The sequence below is a fragment of the Muscardinus avellanarius genome (assembly GCF_963383645.1).
Source record: "Muscardinus avellanarius genome assembly, chromosome: 17".
NCBI classification, from domain to species: domain Eukaryota; kingdom Metazoa; phylum Chordata; class Mammalia; order Rodentia; family Gliridae; genus Muscardinus; species Muscardinus avellanarius.
In genome coordinates, this window is record NC_137803.1 from 11813116 (window position 1) to 11839673 (window position 26558).

The window sequence follows — 26558 nt, forward strand, 5'->3', positions numbered from 1 at the left end:
TGAAAAATTGAGAGGCACAATAATGTAATGGACCTGGAATTTTAATGTAACTGGCTTTAAGTGATAAAACAAGATGTTTTGGAGAGAAACAGGACAAAGTGAATGCAAACTACTAACCAGAATTTACCAAATAATTATAGAACATGAAGGATAGAGAGGACTACAGTGTGTTCATACTTTATTGAATTATATGTCGTTATTATTACAAGAAGAAAGAACATAGAAAATTGAATTTAATATTGATTCTCAAGCCCAAACCAAATACAAAGTATACACAGAACAGTTTTTCTCCAGAATAACATCACATCACAAGTTATTTTTCCTTTAGATAACTTATTAACTGGATGCCCAACCCCAAAGTGTAAATCGATGTTGTAATGCCCATTGCAGAATGATCCGTCTTCTACGCTTACTTCAAGTTAGTATCTAAAGAATCGACAATTCTAGAAAACACAGGAGTCATTTATTTGCCTTTGAATTAAGAGCCTTTAAATAAGGGTTTTTAAGAATAATTTGGAAGGGCTTAATATTACTGTTTCTTGTGCCAAAAAATGAAAGCCTGAAAGTAGAGTTCCAAACTACTCTGTGGCATTGACTCCCCTTTTAGTTATGTGTATCAAAAATCTACATCTTCACAGCTCTATTATAATGAGTTAGGGAAGCTATGGGAATGATTTTAGCTATTGCTTTTTTTCATTGAATATATATACATGATCTATTGACAAGCATTTGCTTAAAAACAAACGTCGAGGGAAAAGATAGAAATTTCATACGTAAAACCAGAAATAAGTAAGTCCCATTTGAAGAAAGGTACTATACAGATGGGCAGGAGAGTTAATGATAATTTTGATTTAATGTTTCATGTATCTGTGTATCTATGTAAATTATATTTATACAAATTAATCTAAATACCCATACAATTAAGAAATTCTAACAGTGCTTACTGACTACAGGAGACAGAAAAAAAGGATGATTTTCATTACACCATTCTCTTGGATTCTCACCTAGTTCCTACCCCTGGGTAGAAACAACAACACTTAGACTAAGGCATATCATAAGATTTTTATACCATTTTTCCAGATATTTTATGTTTAAACACATACAATTAGGACCAGAGGAGATTAGGTTCAGCTCTTAGAAATTGAAAATAATTGTAAAAGCTGAGATAGTCTAAATTGGAAATTATTCATTTCAGTTATTGAGAACAAATCTTGCTTCCAGTAAACCCCCCAAATCATTTTTGGACATATGAAATTATCCTGAGATTGTCTCACAATCATTTTGATTTATTAAGAAAGACATTTATTAAAAATACATGCGATACATTTCTAAAACGTTGTGAAATAAAGTAGCCTCTATAATATCCCTCTTAGAGTTGGAGAGAAGTCAGTAATATCAAACTTATTGCACTTGTTACTATACAAAACTCAAGGGCCAACGTGCGTTTATCATTTGTTTGTATGTGCAAATGTGTGTTTCTGTGTGTGTTACTGGGGATTGAACCAAGGGAAATTCTATCCTTGAGCAACACTGTAACCCTATTTTTTTTAATTTTTATTGGTCCATTGTCATACATTTTAATGGGGTACAAAATGGTGGAGGCATACATGCACACATCACCAAATTAGCAGTTACTCAATTCCCACCCCATTCCCTCCCCCTACCTCCTTGTCATGTTTGGCTTAGTGATTGACTTTGATATGCTTGCTAATGTATGTCATGAACATTAGAGACTCTCCCCTCCCCTCCATCCCCTCAGGTCGCCTTATTTGCTCATCTATAGTATCCCCTTCTTCATCTACAGTTCCTCCTATGACCCATTTTCTCCTTAGCTTTTGCATAGTAGGAAGAGTATCCAGTTTATTTTTTGTTTTTTGTTTTGTTTTATTTTTGTTTTTGTGGTACTGGGGATGGAACCCAAAGCAAGGGTCTTTCTACCTGCAGGCTATACTCCCAAACGTATTTTATATTTTATTTGGAAACAGGGTCTCACTAAATTGCTGAGAGCCTCACTAAGAAGCTGAAGCTTGCTTCCAACTTGTGTGATCCTCCTGTCTCAGCCTCCCAAGCACGGGGATTACAAGGGTGTGCAACCACACCTGGAGAGCATCCAGTTTAATACTGCTTTTAACAATGCATTCCTGACAAGGCGTCTAGAGAGAGCATACGAACTGCATGGTTAAAATATGCCATCCTACACCTGAACATGTGCAAGTTTTAATTCATCTCCAAAATTGCATTGTGGAAGAGAAAAGTATAAAAAGTAAACCAGAGAATTCTGATAAATCTCAGTTACAAGAGTAAAACGATGTATTTGACATAAACATCCATGCTCAATGATTTCACCCACAGACATAGTGTTGATAATATATGGAAACTCATTGACAGAGGCTATTATCTTCCACTTGTGTGTCCTGCTCTGATAGGATGACTGTAAAATGTCTCTGATATCTGCATTATATTGATTGATGTTTTTACATGGTACCAATGATACCACTTAAAAGCGTTATGGTTTTAACATCAACTGAAACTAATTTAAAATACCAGTATCTATTAGAAACAATTAATTTAAATTATTAGTTCTATGGAATCTCAAACAAATATTACTGAGAATATAATAGCATATGTTGACAAAAGTTTCCTACAAATGTAAAATTTTCCAAATGAGTGAGATTATAGATAATAGTCTTTTTGCCCGAAGGTGAGATTCTGACTAAGTTTACTTTTATTGGGTGATTTTATATTTAAAATAAATTATAGAAAATTACCTTTACATTAAAAAGTAGAAAAAGAAAACATGTTAGCTATGTTTGTTTGGTTATTCGGCAGAGAGATGGTATTTCTCAGTAAGCCATAGGAACCTTTAAGGAAGATTAATAGGCAAAAAGAAATAGTTGTATAAGGACGGGCTGGAAGCTGAAGTGTTCCCTAGTGCATTGCCTCTGAGTTTCAAGTTAAAATAATGAAATGATTAAAAAGTTATATTTCTTAAGGAAGGGTGGTTTCACTTAAAACGAATACTGATGTACTGTACATTTGCCTTGCATTCATGTTGAAGTAAACACTCTACAATTATGACCTCGTCTTATTGCCTACCCTGAACAGTGTACAAGCATTTGAGAATTCATCTTGATGTGGTGGTGCATAGCTACAATCAAAGCACTTGGGAGGCTGAGACAGGAAGTTTGTAGGTTTCAGGTTAGCCTCCAAAACTTAGTGAGGCCCTGAGCAACTTAGTGAGGTCATCTTTAAAAATAAAAAAAACATAAAATAAAATAGAGCTGAGGGTGTAACTCAGAAGCAGAATACCTACCCCTGTTTATAATCCCCAGTACTACCCACCACCACCATTGTGAAAAAAATGAGAATCACATTTGCCTTTTACTTTAACCTTTATTTAGCCAAATAACTTTCTTTTTCATTCAACTATTTTTCTCAAAATGCTTCAAATAAGAAGTCAAGAATGATGGTTTAGGTTTATTTTACCAGTGAATACAGCTGAGATTGGTAAATTCAAAGAATAAAATGTGTTCTAATAAATTAACCCTCAAAATGTAGTATTTGACCTATAAATATCTGAATTTATAGTTCATATACACTAAAATGAAAAGAATTTAAGGATATAATTTTATATTTTGGCTAGCAAGAACATTTGATAATAACATTGACTATGGAGACTATAAGATGCAGATGATACCTTGTATGTCCTTTATACATTAGAGTGAAAAATATAGGTTTCAAAATTCATTTTCAAATACTTGTGATAATTTTACATAAAATGCTTTATTACTTTTTGTGATAATGCATCAAGTGTACGTTTCAAAAATATTTGTCGTCCCTTTTATATAATTCTTTGTGGTGCATCATCAGTGCTTCTAATATATAAAGATGACCAATATATAAAGATATCCAATATATACAGATTCTATTTATATAAAACTCATTTTTATTCAAAAGTTATAGGTAATAACTAACACATGTGAATCAACTATGTTTCAAGGGCAGGAAATGAGAGTATAATTAGGCCATACCACTAGCCACCTATTTTGAAAGGACTTAAATTATATTGACTCTGACATTCTGCTGAGAGGAGAATAAACTTAGAGAATAAATTAGATATATTAATAACTGCCTTTATTCATTAAAAATGAAGAAATTGATCTTTGAAATGTCTGCATTGTAGTGTATAGGACTTTGCAACCCAAAGACGTGCTTATTACCTCTGTATTTTTTTATTTGACATGTGCACAATTGTATTGCGTTGGTCATTATAATACATGAGAAGGGGCAGGTAGTTGGCTGGGACATACCAAGACCTGCATGTATGTTTGTGTATATGACTTTGATGCTCATATGATGTTTGTACCAACATACCAATGAAAATACTTATGAAAATCCCTTTATACACATCAGCCTTCAGTAAGTAATTCAGAGTACTAAAAAGAATGTGCTTGGAGAAGTTGTCATAAATTCATATTTAAAACACGTATTTTTATTTAAATAAATAATCTTGAATGAAGAATATGTAACTATTTCTTCAAATTTCACAGAGGAATTGCAGAATACTTTAGAAGTCTATGATTTTTGTTTGTTTCCTTTGTTTTTTTATTTTTTAACTTTTTATTAGTGCATTGTAGTCATACATCTTAATGGAGTACAATATGGCGGAGGCATCCATGCACACATCACCCAATTTACCCTTACCCAATTGAATCCCCATTCCCTCCCCTTCCTTCCTTCTCATGTTTGGCTTAGTGATTGACTTTGATATATTTTTTAATGTACATCATGAATATTAGAGAATTCCCCTCTTCTCCCCTCCCATCACCCCAGGTTGCCTTCTTTGTTCATCTCTAGTATCTCATTCTTTATCTAGAGTTCATCCTATGAACAATTTTTTTCCCTAGCTTTCACATATTTGCGAGAGTTTCCGATTTCTTATTTTTTGCGATTGACTAATCTCACTTAGCATAATGTTCTCCAGTTTCATCCATTTTCCTTTAAATAGGGTAATTGTTTTTCTTTATGGCTGAGTGAAATTCCATTGCATACATATTTCATAGTTTTACAATCCATTCATCTGTTGATGGACATCTTGGTTTTCTTTAAAAATAGAAATAAAATTTTCATTAACACAGTATTTTTTAATCCAAGTATAGTTGGAAATATGGAAATCTAGACACTCCTCTATGGGAGAAAACGATTGGACCATTTCTATGTTCTTGTTAAATTCATGAGGTTTATTTGTAAGTAGTATACTTCAGATAAAAAATACTATTAAGAATTTCAAGCTGGGTGTGGTGGTGCACACTTGTAATCCCAGCATTCGGGGGGCTGAGAGCCGAGGATCACGGTTTGTGGACAGCCTCAGCTACTTAGTGAAGGCCCTTCGTAACTCAGTGAGACCCTGTTTCAAAATAAAAAATAAAAAATTGGGCAGGGGTTGTAGCTCGGAGTTCAAATGCCTCTGGGTTCCAGTCCCAGACCTGCAAAAAATAATTTACATGCTGGATTCTTCTTCCTATAAATCTTAGAATCTTGACATTAGATCACACAAGTTATCTCCCTAATTAAGTATGTTTACCAGTATTGAGGAATGATTTTATAAAGATCTTGAAGTCAAAATTCATGTGAACCAGACTTAGAATCTGAGTTCTATAAGTCTATGTGTGACCCATGTATAAGCATGTCAAATAATTTAAGCCACATCTGCTAGAATAAATTGATATGTTGCTGACCAATGAAAAAAAGATAACATCTGTGAATTCAAAAGCAATATGAGTTGATTTGAATTCTGTTAAGTACTCTTCTAATTTAAAAAAAAGTCTTACCTAATTCTGAGAAATAGCAGAAAACACAGTAGCATAAAAGGCACTGTGGTGTCAAGTCAGTGATGACTAAAACCTAAGGCTAATTTATTATCAATATTTACATGATGCAAAAAATACACCATAAAAATGAATGGAAACAAGCAGAACAAATACAAATGGGGAATTTAAATGTATTAATACAATATCTATAAGGAGAATAATGCTCATACTTGGAGCACAGAGTAGAAAATAATTAATAAATCTTTACATCATCTCTCCAACTTTTGTTTTATTATTTTTTGCAGTGCTGCGATTAAACCCAGGACCTTACACATGCTACAAATGATAGAACTTACTTCATGAAAAAGAATAGTATCTTAAAAGCCAGAGAGTAAAGAAAAGGGTATTCCAGACTCAGAGAAGAGCATAAGCAATGGTAATTAAAATATTTTCTTTCTGAAAAAAGCATTTTATCTTCATTTATAAAGCAATAAATTGAGACTTCAAAAAATCTGAATTTCTGCAAGACCCTGTGTCATGTTAGGTGTCTGTTTCTTGGATTAAAATGAACCACATCCTTAAATACTTTGCTCTACTTCAGAATAGATGGTGTACAACGATTTCAAAGAATATACTTTGGGAATACTACATCTACATCATTTTACTGTCATTTTCTTTATTTTGTTTTCACTTGAGTGAGTGAATGAATGCTCATACACAAGCCATTCGTTTCCTTTTTTGAATTGCAATTAGACATCATAGTGAGGTGTGGAGTGATGGCCATACACACGCACACCTTGTGTCTCCCTCCAGACCCTACCCTCTCCCTCCCTTTCCCATATATGTCCTTGAGATTGGAATTGGTGATTTTATATATACATACATAGCAGTATTTCAACTGCTACTTTCTCTAAGTCTTTATCCCCTCTAATCATTCCCCTAAACCTTCTCTGTCATCCCACTTATTTCAAAAATCGCTAAAACCCATTTGATTCTCTATTCTACCACTTAATAGAATGATTGAATTTCTTTCTTTATAGCTCTTTTTGCCTACTCTTGGTTATTCTGCATACTTTATATAATCAGTCATTTTAAATGTAATTTAAAATTGCATCAGAAGGAATACACCATCTGGTCAGGGAATACATATTTAATCATATCATTTCAGCATCTCAGTTCTTTCTGGAAATGATTGGAAAGTGATACAGTGGACTGGGGAGCCAGAAAGACATGAAACCACTGAGTACTCGGTGTGTGTACTGAGTACTGAACTCAGCACCACTGAGGCTTACCTCCATGCTTCATGTTTCAGGGGGGGAAATCAAGACAAGAACTCCATGGTAGTTTCCTTTACATAAATAAAGGAGAAGCAAGACCGCTAGCACTGTCAATCATGGGATCTTGCTGCCCTCACCTTGGCAAAGCATCCTACAGTCCAAGTACAACCTGGCAAAGGTGGGGCACTGCCTTCTAAGCTCTCTTACTGGCCTTGCTTTATTTAACTTCTGCCAACAGGGATTTCTTGTATGGAAACATTTTCTTCCAAATTCAATTTCTAATCAGTGATCAAAAAGGACAGTTTCTAAAGAAATAGGATGTGGGTGAAAAGGTCAGAAGAAATAAAGGTGAAGGAACCTAGTTTGCTTTAATAGCACTCTCTTGCCATTCTTGACTTCAAAAAATAATAATAGATGTGTTTTTTCCCCCAGGTACAGACTTGAAAAGTCTGTGACCTAATGTACTATAGTGAAATCTTACTGACTTCACTGACAACTTTGTGAGGGCCAGGCGTGTGAGTTAGAGCCACGGTTTTCTTGACATCTGTGTGGGTGAGATAAGACATTCTCAGATTCCATATTAATGTTCTTCAAAATCCACTGCCCTGAATGATTTTCCTTTCGAGCCTATAATCCAGTACACGTGCACCTATTCAGGGGACACAAACACACCATGGAGAATTTACTATAAAAAGGAGCTGTTAATTTTAATAGTTAAAGTCTACATAGTCAAAAAGCTTCATACCAATATATAAAACATAGACTCTCTGCTTGACAATATTACGTATCAACATGTCAGGACTGAGCGGGTCTAGAGAGTTGAATAAAAAAGCCCTCTAAAACACCATTCCCGAGTGTTTCTGAATTGGGCTGGATGGAATTTGCTTTTTGTTTTGTTTTTGTTTTAATATGCCAGTAGTTCATTCCTTTTTATTGCCAAGTAATTTTTTTTTTATTATTTGGATATACTACAGTTTATTTATTCATCGGCCTGCAGGAAGACATTTAGATTACTTGAAGATTTTGGTTATTACATATATAGCTTATACAAACATTCAATATAGGTTTTTGCTCCAACACAGGTTTTTGTTGCACAGGAGCTAGTTGATTGGTTGTAACGTGTATGCTTTGGTTTAACAAAAAACAGTGATAAACTCTTTTCCAATTCTGTTCAGCAATGTATGATATCAACTTTTCCACAGTATTGCCAGCATTTAATATCATCAATATTTCTATTTGTTTAATAGCTTTACTCATATGTCTCCTTTTATTTTCTTCAATCAGTAGATTTAGTAGAGGACATACCTTCTTCAATGTTAGTGATCTTCATCCAATCTGTTGAGGACCAAATAGAAAAAATAATAGAAGGGCAGGTTCTGCTTCTCAGTAAGCTGTAGCACCCATATTCTTCTGCTTTTTAACATTGGAGTTCCTGGTCTTGGGCCTTTAAACTTTGAGACTTATACCATCCACATCTCCAGTTCTGGTGCTAGGCCTTTGTCCTTGGAGTGGGAGATAACCACTGGGTCTTCTAGTTCTCCAGGATTGGGCCTCTGACTCAGACTGAATTACACTGTGGCTTTCCTGGACTCCAACATGAAGACTGCATATCATGAGTCTTCACTGTCATACGCACCAATTCTTATACTAAATTGCCATTTGTGTGTGTGTGTGTGTGTGTGTGTGTGTGTGTGTGTGTGTGTGTGTGTGGTACTGGGGTTCCTGGGAGACCTTCTACCTCCGAGCTACACTCCCAGACCTATTTTATACTTTTTTTAAATTTGGAAACAGAGTCTCTTAAGCCAGCTCGAACCTGTGAGATCCTCCTGTCTCCGCCTCCTTAGCGTGGGGATTACAAACGCACGCCACTATGAATGGTTTTATAATTGACATTTTTTTCTGAATAGATGAAAATTAAATACTGGAAAAATGAAAAATAGGCTGGAATACATGATGGAGAACACAGGGGAAAAAATCACACAGGAAATATAGTATGTAATAAAATAATAAATAGTTGATAAATTATATAGAACGTTCAGTAATAATGTTGGAACAAGTAGTTTATACAGAAATATAAATTGACACCACTGAGCAAATCAGTATTAGATGGAACATAAAGGTAAATATTAAAGAAAAGTAAGACTTTTAAAGAAAAATATAGAAAATATATTTAGAATTTGGAGTTGTTGTGATTTTCACAACATCATTCAAAGAGTGAAAGGCAAGTAAAGAATATTTGATAAATTTAAGTGTTTATATTTATTAATGTTAATAAAAATACTATGAAAAGTATATAAAACAAAATCTAGAATTTATTTGCTTTAGATTGCACCAGTGAAAAAATTGAGTCCAGATATGTGGAAAAAAAACACCAAATCAATATGAATAAATTCAATTTACACTAAAGATGAGCAAGTATTTCGTGAATATGAAAAAGCAAATAACTGATTATAAAAGAAAATGGTTTATTTTTACTACTAATAAGAAAAATGCAAATTAAAACCAATTTTATGTCTACTTCACACCTTAAAATTAAGAACATCTCAAAGTCTAACAATAGGAATAATTAGCAAGAGTGCGAACAATTATAATTTTCTTCTACTATTAGTGGAAATATAAATTGAGTGAATATTTTGGAAAGCAATCTGTTACAGTTTAATAGTGTAGTTTTTATAATCTATTCATCTAACTTCCATATATATATTACACAAAATTTGTATGAAAGTACTACAACATATGCATACAAATATTTGTAGAAATACTATTCATATTATTGATAGAGTTTAAAGGATAATATGGGGTGATTTCGTTTGAAGCACCCCCTCATGTTTCCCCTGGGTAACATGAGGCTGTAACTATCTTCTGTATTTCTATCTTTTTAATAAACTCCTTTAAATCTTCAAAAAAACAATAAAATGACCATCAATATTTCAGAGCTATATATATATATATATATATATATATTATTGTATATATATTGTATATATATTGTATATATATTGTATATATGTATTATATGTATATATATAGTATATATATAGTATATATAATGTATTGTAATAATATACAAAATAAAAATAACTGAAGCTATATATATGAGAACTTACAAATCTTTTAAAAATAATACTGTGTAAGCCAGATGTGGTGGCTCACGCTTGTAATCCCCGCACTTGGGAGGCAGAGACGGGAGGATCGCGCAGGTTCGAACCCAGATGTGCTGGCTTAAGAGACCCTGTTTCCAAATAAAAGTATAAAAAATAGGTCTGGGAGTGAGCCCGGAGGAGGTAGAAGGGCTTCCAGGAACCCTGGTACCACAAAAAAATAAAAAATAAATAAAATAATAGTGTAAAATATAATATACATCTATGATTTCTCTTTCTTCATTGTGCGCATATATGCCTGTACCATCTTGTACCCTATTAAGATGTATAACTATAATGCAGCAATAAAAATTAAATATCTATATAATATATGAGCAATTTTCCACTTATATTCAATTAAAATTTTAAACACTTATAAATATTAAAACTATAGCCAAAGTAGTGGTGCATGCTTATAATCCCAGTACTTGGAAGGCTGAGACAGTAGACTCAGAGATTTAAGGTCAGTTTCAGCAAATTACCAAGACCTTGTTTCAAAATTAAAAATAAAATAGGTTTGATGTGGCTACCAGAAAGAATGCCTCTGGGTTAAATTCCCCATCTTCCTTCCCCCAATCTGTAAAGCAAACAAAGGGCTAAGGATCACAAATATTAGTATGACAGTTGGATTAAGTAATTAGGAAGCCATTCGCCTGAAGCATAATATAACCTAACTTTCTCTCACTGTGCAGGTGCATAGAGAATAAGACATATATTTATATCATCTATATCTATCTACCTATCTAGATAGAGAGAAAATAATGTGTGTGTGTGTGTATAGGCATTATACATACATATATGAGAGAATAGTAATATATATATTTATATCTACAGAGAGTAAATATATTTATAATTACATTCTACGTATATACATATATTCCTTTTTTTAAATGAATGGTTTCATGTCAGCCAATCACCTACAGCAGGGCTTCAGCCAATCACTGGCAACCAACTGTTTAGTTTGTGTCCAAATAAGGCGAATGCATGATTACATCATGAGCAAATGCAGTCTAGCTGTAGCCAATCAGGTGCTTTCTCTTTGTTTTACTTTGTTCTATACAAACTACTGCTCATGGTGCTGGGTGAATTCTTTAAACTTCTGGTTCTGAGTATTCCCTGATTTGTGAATCATTCTTTTTTCAATGAAATCTGCAAAATTTAGTCCTTATCATTTTTTTTTTCTTTAATGAGGATTGAAGCTAGGGCTATTATACCTCTAAGCTATACCCCCACTCCTTTTAAAATTTATTTTTATTTTAAAACAGGGTCTCATCAAGTTGATAAAAGCCTTGCTAAGTTGCCAAGGGTGGTTTGGCTTCCAACCTGAGCTTCTCCTCTTTTAACCTCCTAAGTACAAGATTACATTCCTCACCACCGTGTCCGGCCTGATTTTTTTTGTGTGTGTGGTACTGGGGTTCCTAGAAATCCTCTACCTCCGGGCTACACTCCCAGACCTATTTTCTCATATATATATATATATATATATATATATATATATATATATATATATTTTTTTTTTTTTTTTTTTAATTTGGAAGCAAGGTCTCTTAAGCCAGCAAGGCTGGCTTCGAACCTGCATGATCCTCCTGTCTCAGCCTCCCAAGGGTGGCCCACCATGCTGGGCCAGACTGTATTATTTTAACACAGTCTATATAGGATACAGGAATACTACATCAGGGTCAGGTACATAAAGCCCCTAAGAAACTTTTATAAGTTGAATGGTAAGTGCACTGATGTTTATTATAATTTCCATTACTCTCCTTTAAAATATCATTATAACTCATATACATTCTTGTGTATTTGTGCACGGATGTCTCTACCACCTTGTATCCCATCAAGATGTATGCCTATACTGCAACAATTTAAAAAATGTAATATATAATTGGAAAAAATTAAAAAATAAAATCACATCTTGAAATATAAAAAATTTAATAAAAATGTAATGGTGTTTTATGTATAGATTCTGTTTAAATGTGCCAAAATATTTTACTTCTTGTTTTTTTTAATTTGAAACACGTTTTTGCTTAGTAGAGAACCACACTCATTGCATAAAATTGGAAATAAAAAAGATACAGACAAATGTACTAAACAGGGCTCTCTAACACATCCAGACTGAGCAAAAACAAAAAACAAGACTCTTTATGATTTTAAATTGTGTCCATTTTAAAATGATAATACATAAGTTATAAACAAACCTATCTGGAAGAATTCAAAATAACTTATGTAGTCACCCCTGTTCAAGGAATCAGAGCTCATTCCCACACAGTGAAAGTATATTCTGTACCTAGTGACTTACTTCCAATCAGTGGACTATGTCAAGGTAAGGCAAAAGCAATTTACAGTGGAGACACCTGGCCAGTGCCACCTGGGCTACACCACCAGGGTTAACAGCATCACTGCCCGCTCACATTGACTGTCGACAGAAAGTACCCTAGGTAAAGTGTGTGAAGAAAAGTATTTCATCCTGCGCTCTACCTCCCAAAAAACACATCCTGCAGTTGAGTTGTGAAAGAAACGCCAGACAAAATCTATTGACTTTTCAGAAAATACCTCAGCAGTACTCCTAAAACCACTCAAAATCATCAAAACCAAGCCTAACTATCCTGGCCCAGAGTGACTTAAGAGGGCCTGAAGGCTGGATGCAATGTGGTAGCCTGATTACAGAAACCCAAGTCGTGTATGGTCAATAATAGTACCAAAATTTTGTCCTACTTGCCGTGAGAAATGTACCCCACAAAATGTTAAATTTTATAAAAGAGAAAACTAGGGATGACATTTATGAGAAATCTGTGGACTATATAAATTTCTTATGAATCAAAAACTATAGTGGCTTAAATAATTAGTATAAAAATGGAAAAAATCACATGAGATGTTCTTTCTCATTTATGTTGTATATGTTATCATTTAACATATCCTTATCTATTCTCAAGTTATAATTTAAGTCTCCACTTTCTCAGGAAATTTCTGATAACATACTTTACAAGTATGTTATCAATTAAATTATATCTGAAGTAGTATCATTCTGGTGACTTCTTTGGCCATTTATGGTATTAGTGCAATTCCACAACATAAATATGTCAACTCAGCTGCATTTGAATAAAACTAAGAATTACAATGACTTTTAAATTCCAATAGTAATAAAGAATTGAACACAAATAGCTACATTTTCTGTATTTCATACATTTTACACTACTCTAGAATGCCTTTAAATCAAATCAGGATCCACTTCCTCCATTTTGTTGGAAGCCGAGAAATTTGCATGCTTAGAGAAGATACATTGTGCTTGATATGGCATGCTGATGCCAGGTATAAGAAAAACATTCCAGAAGTGAAAAGTTAAGTGTTAAGGTCTATAATAGGAACTACTGATAAAATGTAACATATTTTTCACAACCAGTTTTAAAGTTTAGAATAGGAGGTTTCGTTGTTGTTTCTGACTTGTAATATTTTTGATGAATTTATCCTATCCCAGGACTGTTGAATTTGAAACACCACGATATCTACTGGGCAAGCTGAAGTTACGAAAGTCCCTGCATATGCATCCCTGCACACAGAAGTATAGGGGTTTCCAGTAAAATGTTTGCAAATTTCTGCTATGTGTGATAGCAGAAATCCAGGTCAACGACGCTTTCAAATATGCACATGTAATCTCTTTGAACAGGCATTGTTATTTGAGCATCAATGATTCAGAAAACATCAATTGAAAGTTGCTGCAAAGCAAATCTTATCACTTTCCAGATCCCATCAACCAGGAATGATTAGTTCTCTGGGTTCACAGACTATTAGAAATATGCTACAAATTCAAGGAGTAGAAATCTTCCTTGAAATATAAGCATGATCAAAAATCCATCTCTCCAGATAGTATTAAGTTCATTGTGTATGGGTGGGGGCTTGTAAACTTAAACCTTGATATGTCTGCAAGGCTGCTCCAGGTGATATTTCTGATGCTCAGAGAGAATTCCGATTAGCATTGATTTCCAATAACCTGTAAAATTCTGTGACACCTCTCTGTAGGCTCAAGTTGAGGATGTCAAACTTGAGTTGGCCTTACTAGACCTAGTATCTTTTAGAAGCTTTGCCAGGCACATTTCCATAAAGTGGGAAAAAATCCAAATGCATGTTAAGCAAGTCATAAATATAGGACTTACTGTTTCCAGAGGATTGGTAATTTTCTGTGACCTGGAAACAAAAATCAAAATAAGATTCGAGCATCCTCATTCATTTCATAGTAACACATGGGTAGTTTTGATGGAACTGGGTCATTCCTCTTATGGATTACTCTTTCCAAAATAGAAATATATATATATATATATGTACACACACATATACATATATATATATATATACACATACATACACACACATACATATATATATACACACACATATATATATGTGTGTATATATGTATATATATTTTTTTAGAAGCTTCAAATCTCTAGGTTTGTTGGGGGCTGCATTCTCTCGGGGAAATTGATTCTGTGATAAATATTTTTTTCTTTTCTTCTTGGGATTTCTAATCTAAATCCATACATTATAAAATAAGCTCTTCAAAGCTTTAAAAATTGACAGGATCCTAAGAAAATGAATAGAGCTGGAAGAAACACATCTCTCTTAATGCAGGTTTGACCTAGGTGGGAACAATGAATCAATAACACCAAATTTAAAAGCTTTCTAGACAATGTGTAGGACCTACATTTTGTCTTTCTTGTAAACTTGAAGTGTTATTTAATAATCCCTTTGCTGGCTCAAAAATGATCCATCCAAATAGGATCAAAGGAATTTTTCCCCCTAATATATAATTTTTTATTTTCCTTTCAACTATTTATTTGCCTTAAGAAAATGTCCTATCTTTCATCAGTGAATGTATCTTGCCTTTCTTGATAACAATAAATATATGGCATATGGGCATACTTTAATGTCTTCTTTGTTGGGAATTTGAGCCAAACTCATTTTATGCCAAGGGCTATCTTATTTTTGATATTAGAATAAGGAAATATTATAACTTTGAAAAAAGTTTTATAGAAATATATTCATAAGAGGTCACCTTCATTTGTGTGTGATACTAGGGATGGAAACAAAGGGCATTCTACCTCTGAGTTACGCCTCCACCACTTTTTATTAATTATTATTTTGAAACAGAGTCTCACTAAGTTGGTGAGGGTCTTGCTCAGTTGCTGAGGCTGGCCTTGAACCATCATTGTAGGCCTTCTTATTTCTCATTCTAGTATGAGTCCCTACGCCTGATCTATAATATGTCCATGGAACTGAAACTCATTTTGTTAACTTCCAATGTAAAAATCCCCACGTGGGTGCCAACCATCATGTCCACAACCTGATCTCCAAACCCTGAAAGAATGTAGAGCTCAACCAATTGGACCCAGAGCTTTTCTATGTCTCACAAACAAAATCTAAGGGATTGTCTTTGAATTCAAATTCAAACCATCAGCAAGTTCTGTCAATTCTATTTCCAAAATCCTCAGTGTCTTTTTTCCTATTTCTACCACTACAACTAAAATTCAAACCACTGTCTTCTATCTTGGGTCTCTTGCCATTGTCTCATTATATATTTCCCCTACTTAAAAACCTCTTCTTACAGCCAGGTGTGGTGGCACCTGCCTGTAATCTCAGTACTTAGAGGCTGAGTCAGGAGGTTCACAGGTTCAAAAACAGCCTCAGCAACTCAGTGAGACCCTCTGCCATCTAGTAAGACCATTTTTCAAAAAAAAAAAAATTAAAAAGACCTGGGAGTATAGCTCAGAGGTAGGATGCCTCTGGGTTCAACCACAAAAATACATCCATACAAGCATATATACATGCATACCTACATTGTGCATACATACCTACAACCTCTCCTTACAATGTATCAATTGTGCAGAAGCCAGGGAGCCCATGTCACCACATTCACTGCTCTCTTGTAATTGAAATTCCATACTATCTTCTGATCCTGTTTAAAGTAAATTGTGCAATCCTCTATGCAGGTGATGACAATTTATCTGAGCTTGCTTACTGTTATAATCCCCTTTCTCTCTGCTATTTCAGCCCTTCTGACCACCCTGCAATTCCTCAAATTATGCAAATTTATTTCCTCCTTGGTCTTTGTTGCCCTTATGAGCTGCCCTGCTCCATCCCCCTAGATCCACCGCTGACAGCTATGGGATGTAATTTACCTACATAAAGAATCTTACTACACTCCTTCCCAGCCCCTGTGGACCACATCACTCTGTTATTCCCTCCTCATCTCATTCATCACTCTCTGAAATTATCATATTTATCCACATGTTTATTTTCTATTTCCCTCTATCTTTGAGAATGCATGCTCCCATAGAGCAGAAACTTTTGCCTGTCCACTGGGAATATGACATGCCTATCACAGTGGCTGGCAAGCGTATTAAGTATTTTAAAAAGTCAAATACATGGTGAATTGTTAAGATTCCTCACTGTTAGAAATACCACACTTATGGGCATTCATTCATTTCGGGAATACACAGAATTCATTTGAGCCATTTTTTGTGACTTACGATTTAATTGTCTGTTAGCTCAAGATGAATCTTTACTTTCACACCGATAATGAAAAACGCAAACGGGTTTGTGTTCTTCAAAACCCCCTCCTAAAAATAAATTGTAATAACTGCTATCATGTTATGTAGTTTTTATAAAGCAAAGCTAAAATTAACATCTTGAGTACTGTTGATAAGCCAAAAACTTCAGGTACTTGATTGGATGTTCATTTGATTTAATGCCCATTGTTCTATCTGTTGATAGTTTTATTCTGTGGAACATCTTTGGTGTCTGCATGTGTTGTTTATGCTGGAAGCAAGCACAGAGCCTCCACTGGTGGCAAGTGGAGATAAGCTACTCCATAGCCAGGTGACGAGACATCTAAATATGGCCTCAATAAACCAGAAATAAAATGTAGCTACACCAACAGTGTTCTCTATTTTAATCCCTGCCAGAGACGTCAAAGCATATTTTATTGTCTATAATCACACCTTAACTAGAAAATAGTTCACAGCAAAGACAACTATTACTTTGTACTTTTTGACTTAAATATTACCAAACAGGCTCTTTAAAGAAAAAAGCCATTAAAGGATTTCATAAGCAAAACCATCACTGTCCTAGAAGATTTAATATGTTGTTATTGTTTAAGATTCTACTGATTCAGCATCCACAGTTCAAAGTCCATAGCTCCTTGAAATCATAGGAGAATATGGAGTCATGCATTCTTCAATAATGAAAAGATCTACTCTAAAATTAATAATTAGCAGCCCAAAAAATTAGATGTAGGAATTCCAAAGCACTTAATAATACTGTAATTTTAGTTTTAATATATTTTAATTATTTTTATTGGTGCATTTTAGTCATACATCTTAATGGGGTATATATATTTTTACAGAATTTTAATTTATCAAGTCCCATTGAATAGGACTTGTCACTTAGCATTAACAACAATCTAAATGCCTTTTGAAGGTAAGCAAAGAAACAGGGATTACTAGAGTTTTAAACAACAGCATAAATCCAGAGATTAAAATAATTTTTGAGGATCATCAAATGAATCCTGTGGTAAATATCTTTTCACTTCAATGAAAGATTAGAATTATAAGATGATTTATACAACTAAGAATCCTTACTAAACCATGGTATTCAGGATGTCAAGAGCCCCTCCTACCATTGTTATAAAGATGTTCTATGATCTGATGTAATATCATGTTTGTAATTTATTAAGAAACAATAAAGCCGAGTGTGGTGGCGCGCGCTTGTAATCCCAGCATTCAGGAGGTTGAGACCAGAGGATCGCTGTTCACACACAGCCTCAGCTACTTAGTGAGGCCCTCCGCAAATTAGTGAGAACTTGTTTCAAAACAAAGAATTAAAAATAGGGCTAGGGGTGTAGTTTTGAGGTTGAATGACTCTGGGTTCCATCCCCAGGCCTGCAAACAAAAAAAAAAAAAAAAAAAAAAGAGAGAGAGAGAGAGAGAAAAGAAAGAATAAATTTCAAATTAAAATGATTCAAATACACTACACATCTACTTGAAAGGTCCAAACTCAAAAAACTTGGCAAAATGATGAGGAAGGTATGAAATGAGCACACTCATTCATTGTTGATGCGCGTGCAAAATAGTGTGTCTACATTGAAAGACAACTTCCCAGCTTTGTTTCTTAGTTTTTTATTGGTGCGTTGTAATCAGACATCTTAATGGAGTGCAAGATGGTGGAGGCATACATGCACACAGCACTCATCTAGCCCTTCCCTACTTCCCACTCTATTTTCTCCCCGTCTCTCTTTCTCATGTTTGGCTTAGTGACTGACTTTGAGGTGTTTATGAATGTACATCATGTCCATTAGAGGATTTCCTTCTTCCCCTTCCTATACCCCTCTATTTGCTCATGTATATTTTCTCTTCTTTATCTACAGTTTCCCCTATGGCTCTTTTTCTTCCTAGCTTCTGCATATTAGGAAGAACATCCTATTTTTTTTAATGACTAATCTCATTTAGCATAATGTTCTCCAGTTCTATCCACTTCCCTGTAAATGTCATAATTTTTTTTCTTTTTTTATGGATGAGTAAAATTGGATTGTGTACATATCCCATCCAATCATTGCAGTACTTGGATTTTACACACAAAAATGAAAAACCTGTATCCACACAAAAACCTAAACTTGGATATTTATAGCAACTTTATTCATAATTGTCCAAATTTGGAAGCAATCAAAGAGATAAAGCATGGCATGCCTGGACAATGAAAAATTATTCTATGCTTAAAAATATCCATAGCATCACAAAAATACAGTTAGGAACCAAAAATGCATATTATTAAGTATAAGAACTCCATCTAAAACGGATGCATATGGTATAGTTCCAACTACAGGCCAGAGGTCTAAGGGAAGTGAAAGATGGATAGTTGGAGCACAGAGAAGTACTAGAATAGAAAATTATTTTGTATCATAGTAGGTGTATACACACACACACACACACACACACACAAGTATCATATGTACAAGGGTTAGGCATTTTATTCTAATATGATTATAAATTAATGTAATAAATGTGATTACAACAAATACAGAAGATAGACAGAGACAGACAGACAGATAGATATAGAGATACAGAGATAGAAAGATAGAAAGATAGATAGATAGATAGATAGATAGATAGATAGATAGATACATGAATGATGATAGATATGGAGGTATTATTATTTCTAAATTTTATGAAGCTTAATTTGACCTTAGCCAAGACACATAAATTTATATAGAAAAACAGGAGTTGGGTTCCAAACTACAATTGATTTGTATATGCCTGCTCCTTTCCCTACATCATTTATTCTTGGAATACATGTTTCAGTGTAGTCTATATTTGTGTTTTACATTTAGTGATTATTCTTAATTCTGCTTACACTTTCTAGATTGAACCCATTATAATTGTTTAATATCATTACCAGTGGATATTGTCTCTTCCTTCTACTATTGTAAGAATCATATTCAGGAATATATTCTTTTATGTTCCTTTTAAATAGATGGCAGGAGATTTCTAAGTTTCCATTTATATAAGAAGATATTTAAGTATTTCTTTTTAAAGATTTGCTGGTTCTAAATTTTTAATACTTATCTAATAACCTCTTTTTTTCTTTTTTTCTTTTAATTTTAGAGAAAAAAAATAATATTGACCTTAAAACGACCCTCTTAGTTACCTATAGGAACTACAGTAGTTTATACGTCAAGGCTGGGCATGGTGGCACACACTTCTAATCCCAGCATTTGGGAGGGTGAGACAGAAGGATCTCAGTTCACAGCCAGCCTCAGCTACTACATAGTGAGACTCTGCAACTCAGTGAGACGCTGTTTCAAAATAGAGAATAAACTATAAGACAAAAATAGTTTTCTAGAGAACATTGATTGTAGTATTCTGCATATTTGATGTCTTAGAAATTTAATTCATGTATAAAGCTACTAAGAAAATAAAGTATTTCTATAGAAAAAAGTTGGTATGTAAAAGTATTTTACATAGAAATTCTATAAAATCAACTTACATTTTTGGAACAAAAGAATACGTTTTTACATAAAGATAATGTTTAATATTTTAAACTCATTAAATTCATACCATACCTATTATAATCAGGCCAACAAGGAACTCACAAGTTCCCTGGAGTCAGTAGATTTTCCTATGATATTTAAATGAATGGGTGGTGTATTACAGTCATAAATAACATCAAAGTGTGCTATTCATGTGCTGGGATTAAAGTTCTGCTGTTACTGTGAAGTTAATCATCTTCACAATTATACAATCAAATGAAGAACTTTGAGTAGTTTTTAGAGGGAGAATAAAAACCCCTAAGGCTTATTTTCTTCACACTTGCAAGAATGTGCACGAAGAAAGGAAAAGGTTCCTTTTAACTATACACCCTTGGGGAAGCCCTTGGACACCACAAGCCTTTAAGATCTGCTGTGAAAAAAAAAATGAAATCTCCTGGATTGTAGACATAGGTTTTTCTTGAGGATAAAATTGCCCAAGAAAGATAAAACTAAAGGCAAGTAAAATGAGTTGGGTAAGGAATTCCTACATTCCCTGAAGTATCAATCACACACAGGACGCATATTACTACTTCTTTTTGATAGAAGAAAATGGTAACGAAAAGGGGATGAACCCCATTGTCATTTCCTCATCTTCTGGACAAAAAATAAAAAGCATTATAAGATCATTTCCCATTCATAGACAATTCATTCATCTCAAAAAAAAGAGACCTCTTTCATATTCAGCCTATAAAGTAAATGGCCTGGTGATACTGAATTAAGTGGAGGTATATTGGATACTATGAATTATTCACAAGACATTCTAGAGAGCTGAGGAATACACTATTAATTCAGCTTTAATATTAAAACCCAATTGTGATAAACAAGCATCCTTTTTCTATGTATCTATGTGGTGAATATCTTTAACAAAAGAAGTTTCTTCTGATTCAAAACTATTTTAAACATTCTGGATTAGGCTGTTTTTTCAACATAATTTTATTTCTCAATATAATTATATGCATATAATATTTTCTTATATATACATATAATTATTAACACATAATTATATGTATATAACTACCAATTTGCATAAAACATATTAACTTTTCTGTTCAAGTTAATGTATGTCATATCTATCATACAAGGTAACAAATATGGTACCTTATAAACTCTATTTATAGGTATAGACACCGAAAGTCAGAACAGTTCATCTGTATGTGAACAATTCATTTGTGTTATCTCAAAGAGTTTCATATCTCACATTTTTTGTAGTACATATTTGCTTAATTATTGCTTAAATTTTAAAACCTGACATTCTGGTCAGCATCCTCACACCAATAATCTAATGACTGTACATGTAAGTTAGAGGAAATATTTCTTTTATTTTTCCTTTTATTTTGTGGTACTAAGAATTGAACCTAGGGGCTTTCTACCTCTGTGCTGATCCCCCAGCCCAGCCTCATTTTTATTTTTAAACAGGGTCTCTCTAGGTTGATGAGAGTCTGACTGCTTACGGAGGCTATCCTCGAACCTGTGATCCTCCTTTCTCAGCCCTCCAAGTACTGAAATTACAAGTGTGTGCCACCACTCTTGGCTAAAAGATTTATTTTTTTTTACTGTTTTGGGTTCACTCATGTGAGGCTGTGGACCCAGGATCACAGGATATGCCAAGAGGAGGAGAGAAGGAGCACATGGGCTGTGCCCCTCACAGCATGGAGACCAGCATGGAGGACTGGAGTGTAGATAAGAGGTAGAGTGTGCCTGAGTTCAAACCTCAGTAACACAAAAAAGAATGAAAAATATAAAGGGTGGAAGAATGAAAGAAATAAGGAAAGAAAAAAGAAAGAGAAAGGAACAAAGAAAAAAGAGAGAATGAGAAAGAATTAACATGAAGATACTAGCAGTATAGACTCCTGACCATATAGCCTAGTGCTGTAGCATTTCTTTGAAGATTTGGGATAAAATATAATAACGGAGCAAAGAGGCACAAATACTAGTCAAAATCTATCAATACACAAGATCAAAGAGTTCAAATTTATAACAACTATCAATAAACCTGATAATTCTTGATAATTCCAACATTTAGATGTTTCTGGCCAATTTTTTTATTGATGAGGATTGAATGGCATTTGTGCCAATTTTATTATGGGATTTTCTGTGTTGTCTTATACATAAGAACATGTTTTTGAGCATGTATGTTCTTCTTTGTTTTTTCATACAGTTTATTATGAAAATACACTGAACTCCCAAGATATATATTTCATAAAATTACCCTGCTAGTCTCCTATACAATATAAAATTATTATATTTTTTTTAGTGTCCCATAAAGTTTGGGGAAGAAGTAAACTTAAACCATGGATAAAAGAAGTTGAAAGATGTATTCAAGACAGTGTGCTCATAATTTTCCATAGAAAGCCCAACTAACATAAGGAAGATTCAAACACTCAGCCAGTGTTTGATTTTGCTGAAAGGTTTTTGCTGTTAACGAATTACTAGTTAAAGGTACGAGCAGTGGGATAATACTTTACTGTGATCTGAAAGCAGTTTAAAGACTGTGGATGTGTCTCAGTGCTTATATAGCATGAGCAAAGCTTTTGGGGGGTTTAATTCTTAGTACCACTAACAAGTAAATAAGTAAATGCATACAAACATACATACAGGAAAACAGATTGAATGGATTTAATTTGATTTGTATATTTGTTATTACTTCTATATTATAGTCATGGTTTTATAGTTAATCTGGGATGTCCTCCACAACAGAGTATGAGGATAAAAGCAAGTCAAAGAGGACTATAAAGCTAGGCACACTACTCTAATTCCAGTACACAGGGGGGAGGGGGTGTAAGACAGGAGGAATGTTCAAGACCAGTCTCAGCAAAGTAGTAAGGCTCTCGGTAACCTATAAAGAAAAAAATTTTAAACAGAAAGTAAGCCAGGCATGGTGACATACACTTATAATCCCAGTACTTGGGAGGCTGAGACAGGAGATCAAAGTTGGCGGATAGTCTCAGCTACTTAGTGAGAACTTGTTTCAAATTAAAAGAATAAAAGTAGGGCTGGGGCATAGCTTGGAGGTAGAATGTTCCTGAGTTCCATTCTCAGTACCGCAAAAATAAGTAACTAGCTGGGCGTGGTGGCGCACACTTAAAATCCCCTCTCTTGGGAGGCAGAGACAGGAGGATCGCGCAGGTTCGAAGCCATCCGTGAAGGCTTAAAAGATCCTGTTTCCAAATAAAAAAAGTATAAGATAGGTCTAGGAATGTAGCCCGGAGTCAGGAGGGTTTCCATGAACCCTAGTACCACCAAAAAAATTTTAAAAAAGAATAACTAATTAAATTTAAAAATGAATAACTAATTAAATTTAAAAGTAAACTTAAAAATTGGTGGGGTATAGTTCAGAGGCAGAATGCCCCTGAGTTCAACCTCAGTGGAGGATTCTGTGTCCATTATGTATATGTTAATACTATCCATGCCAGAGTAGGTAAGGTTCAAACTACATGAATTACTGTTGATAAAATAAAGGAAAAAGGAAAGGAATCCTACCAAGGAACAAGGAAGTGTCTGTTCAACTATCTAGATTTTTTTTTAAATGGAAGAAAATGAATCCAAGCTGGTTCAGAAGTTTCCAGTGTAAAGGAGGGTCTGTAGAGACATAATCCTACTGGCAGGTGGGAAGTCATCCAGAAAGTAGATTTGATTTGAAAAGGAGCATGATGGATTATGATTGAGACATGCTTGACTTGAAAGAACAATGGAAAATCTAAGGGGATCATAGCACAATATTATCTTCAAATTGTAATGGGCTTTATAAACTATAATTCCCTATCTTCAGCCAATGCATCAATCTCTTTAAACATCAATCCTAACAAATTTCTTTCAACCTGTGCTTGACATTCTTTTAGCAGCAGAAAAATCCCCCATATTCCTACTGATTCGATATTTTTCTCTTTTTTTTTTTTGGCCAATCCAATTTTTATAAATGTCCTTCTTAAACTGATCGAAAAAAAATATGCCTTCTTAAAATTCTAGGCTCCAGTGCTATCTGTTCCCTGTGGAAACACAAAATAAATGTAATCCTTCTTTCAAAACACGGTCCTTCAAATAATTGAAGGCACTTTTCATGTCCCATCGAGCCTTCTCTTCTGTAGGTTAAACATCATTTGATGTACTTTCAATGCCTTCACTGTGCCTTTCTTTGAAGTGTAGTGTCTAGAACTAAACTGAGATATAAAAATACAGAGAAAATATAAGAAAAAAATTATGACCAATCATTCTGAGGATTTCTAAAGCTCTGACACAGGATGTGTGTTCAAGAGGAAATGCAAACACACAGCAGATAGCATAACAGAGGACTGGCGATTAAACCTTAATAAAAGGCAAGAAAGAAGCAAAAAGGCAATAACAAACAATTGGACCCAAAGTTAGATTATACAGATACAAAGAAAGACAGGTCAGGGCAGAGCCATCCAAATTAAAGGAAAAGAAATTTTCATAATTGGAGTGATAAAAATATGAAATGTTACCAACCTATTGATCTTAAAAGAAGTAGAACAGAGGCTATTAGGCCTCTTATTAATTATCCTTTGAATTTTATACAGGTTGCATTCAAGAAAGCCAGATTTCGGAACTTTAAATGTTAGCATTATTGAAAATTCAGACTTCATATAATGCTAGTGATGTGTGCATGTATGGACATATCACTTTGAAGTTTCCTAGGTTGAATAATTACAATGCAGCGATAAATTATAAAAAAGAAAAGCAATGCTACTACTAGAAAAATCCCACTAATCCTCCCAAGCTTAAGTCAATGGGTGTTCCTTCTATTAGATATTCCCTGATGCCCTGCACCCCTTATTTGCGTATCCAGAACACTTGCAGAATGACCACTTGTGGCGTTGCTTCTCATCATTTGCAGATTACGAAATGTTTAGTGACAATATCCTTTTCTTAACTATCCCTGTGTCCTCGACATTCAAGCTAATATTGGATAGATAATCAGATGGCTAGTAAATATGTTAATTCAGAAAATGAACCATCATTAATGCAAGAAATTCAAGGGCAACTGTAGTGGATAGTCTGGGTGCTCTGCCTAATTTTGCTCAGATATTACTTTCTGCATGAATTTTCCTCATTTCCCTGTGTATCTTTTTCCTTTTAACTGCTAAAACCAGAAACCACTTTGAATACTGTTAGGGCCGATCTGCCTTACTCATGCATAGAGAGCAGCAGTGATCAGGATTGCCACACCTAGGTAATCCTTAACAGGGTAGATAGGTGCAAGAGTGGGAGACCTCAGCCATGGCTAAAGGGATGAGTACCTGGGAGGATTCATTCCATGTGGTTCCTTCAGTGATTGGGGCAGAACAACCCCTGTGAGACTTTACCTGAATTCATTTCCATGCTTGGCCTATCCCTTTCTTGTCTCGCTTCTCCCACTCCTTCATGTGTTTTCCCTCTGAACACCTCCTGATAGAGTCTTTGCTAGCTAATCCTTGTTTTTGCATCAACCCCTGGTATACTCAACCCTTGGGACTCCTTTTAAGATAAGTGATAACTACTAATATTTAAAAGTAGAGCAGTCAGGTCAGTTCAGGAAAGAGGCTTAAATTAACTAGGCTATTGGGAAAATTCCACATCACAGAGAGCTGAAGCAATAGCTGATTATACAATTAAATCTTGGAGGATGAAAAGAAGTTTCAGACTAAATATCTAACACTAACTAAACACAGACTAAACATCTAAACATCCAAAATTCTTGGAGAAAAGGGAAAATGGAATTTTTGATTATTAGGAACATATCCTGTGTCTTTGTTCTCTGGAATTCTAAAGAAAGTGGCGGGCTTAGTGTGAAATTTTAATAATACAAATGTAGACAAATACAAATCTCTACAAATACAAATACAACTCTCTACATGGTCATAGATTTGAATATTCTTTTTTACTTAAAGCTAGTTTTTGATTAGTGTGAACATGTCCTATGGATGAAACATTCAAGGATTCTGAAGAATGTGAAGAGATTAGAATGAAAATTATTTATATAAATTTAGACATAAGTACAAAAATAGACCTTGACATGATCATATATCTGAAAAAGTTATAAGTAGATTCAGATATATATCACAAAAGATTTAGATTATTGGGGAGTTCCTAAATTCTTTCCTGAGCGGCCAAGACCAATGTGCTATATATCATGTACCAAAACACTCAGAGAGAAATTATAAAATTCACAGGACTGGCTGTAGCAAGCCCTTTAGAATAACTGTTACAACATCTTCGAGGCTATGTCTGATTGTTGGTTTTGTGGCACTAGGGATTGAAC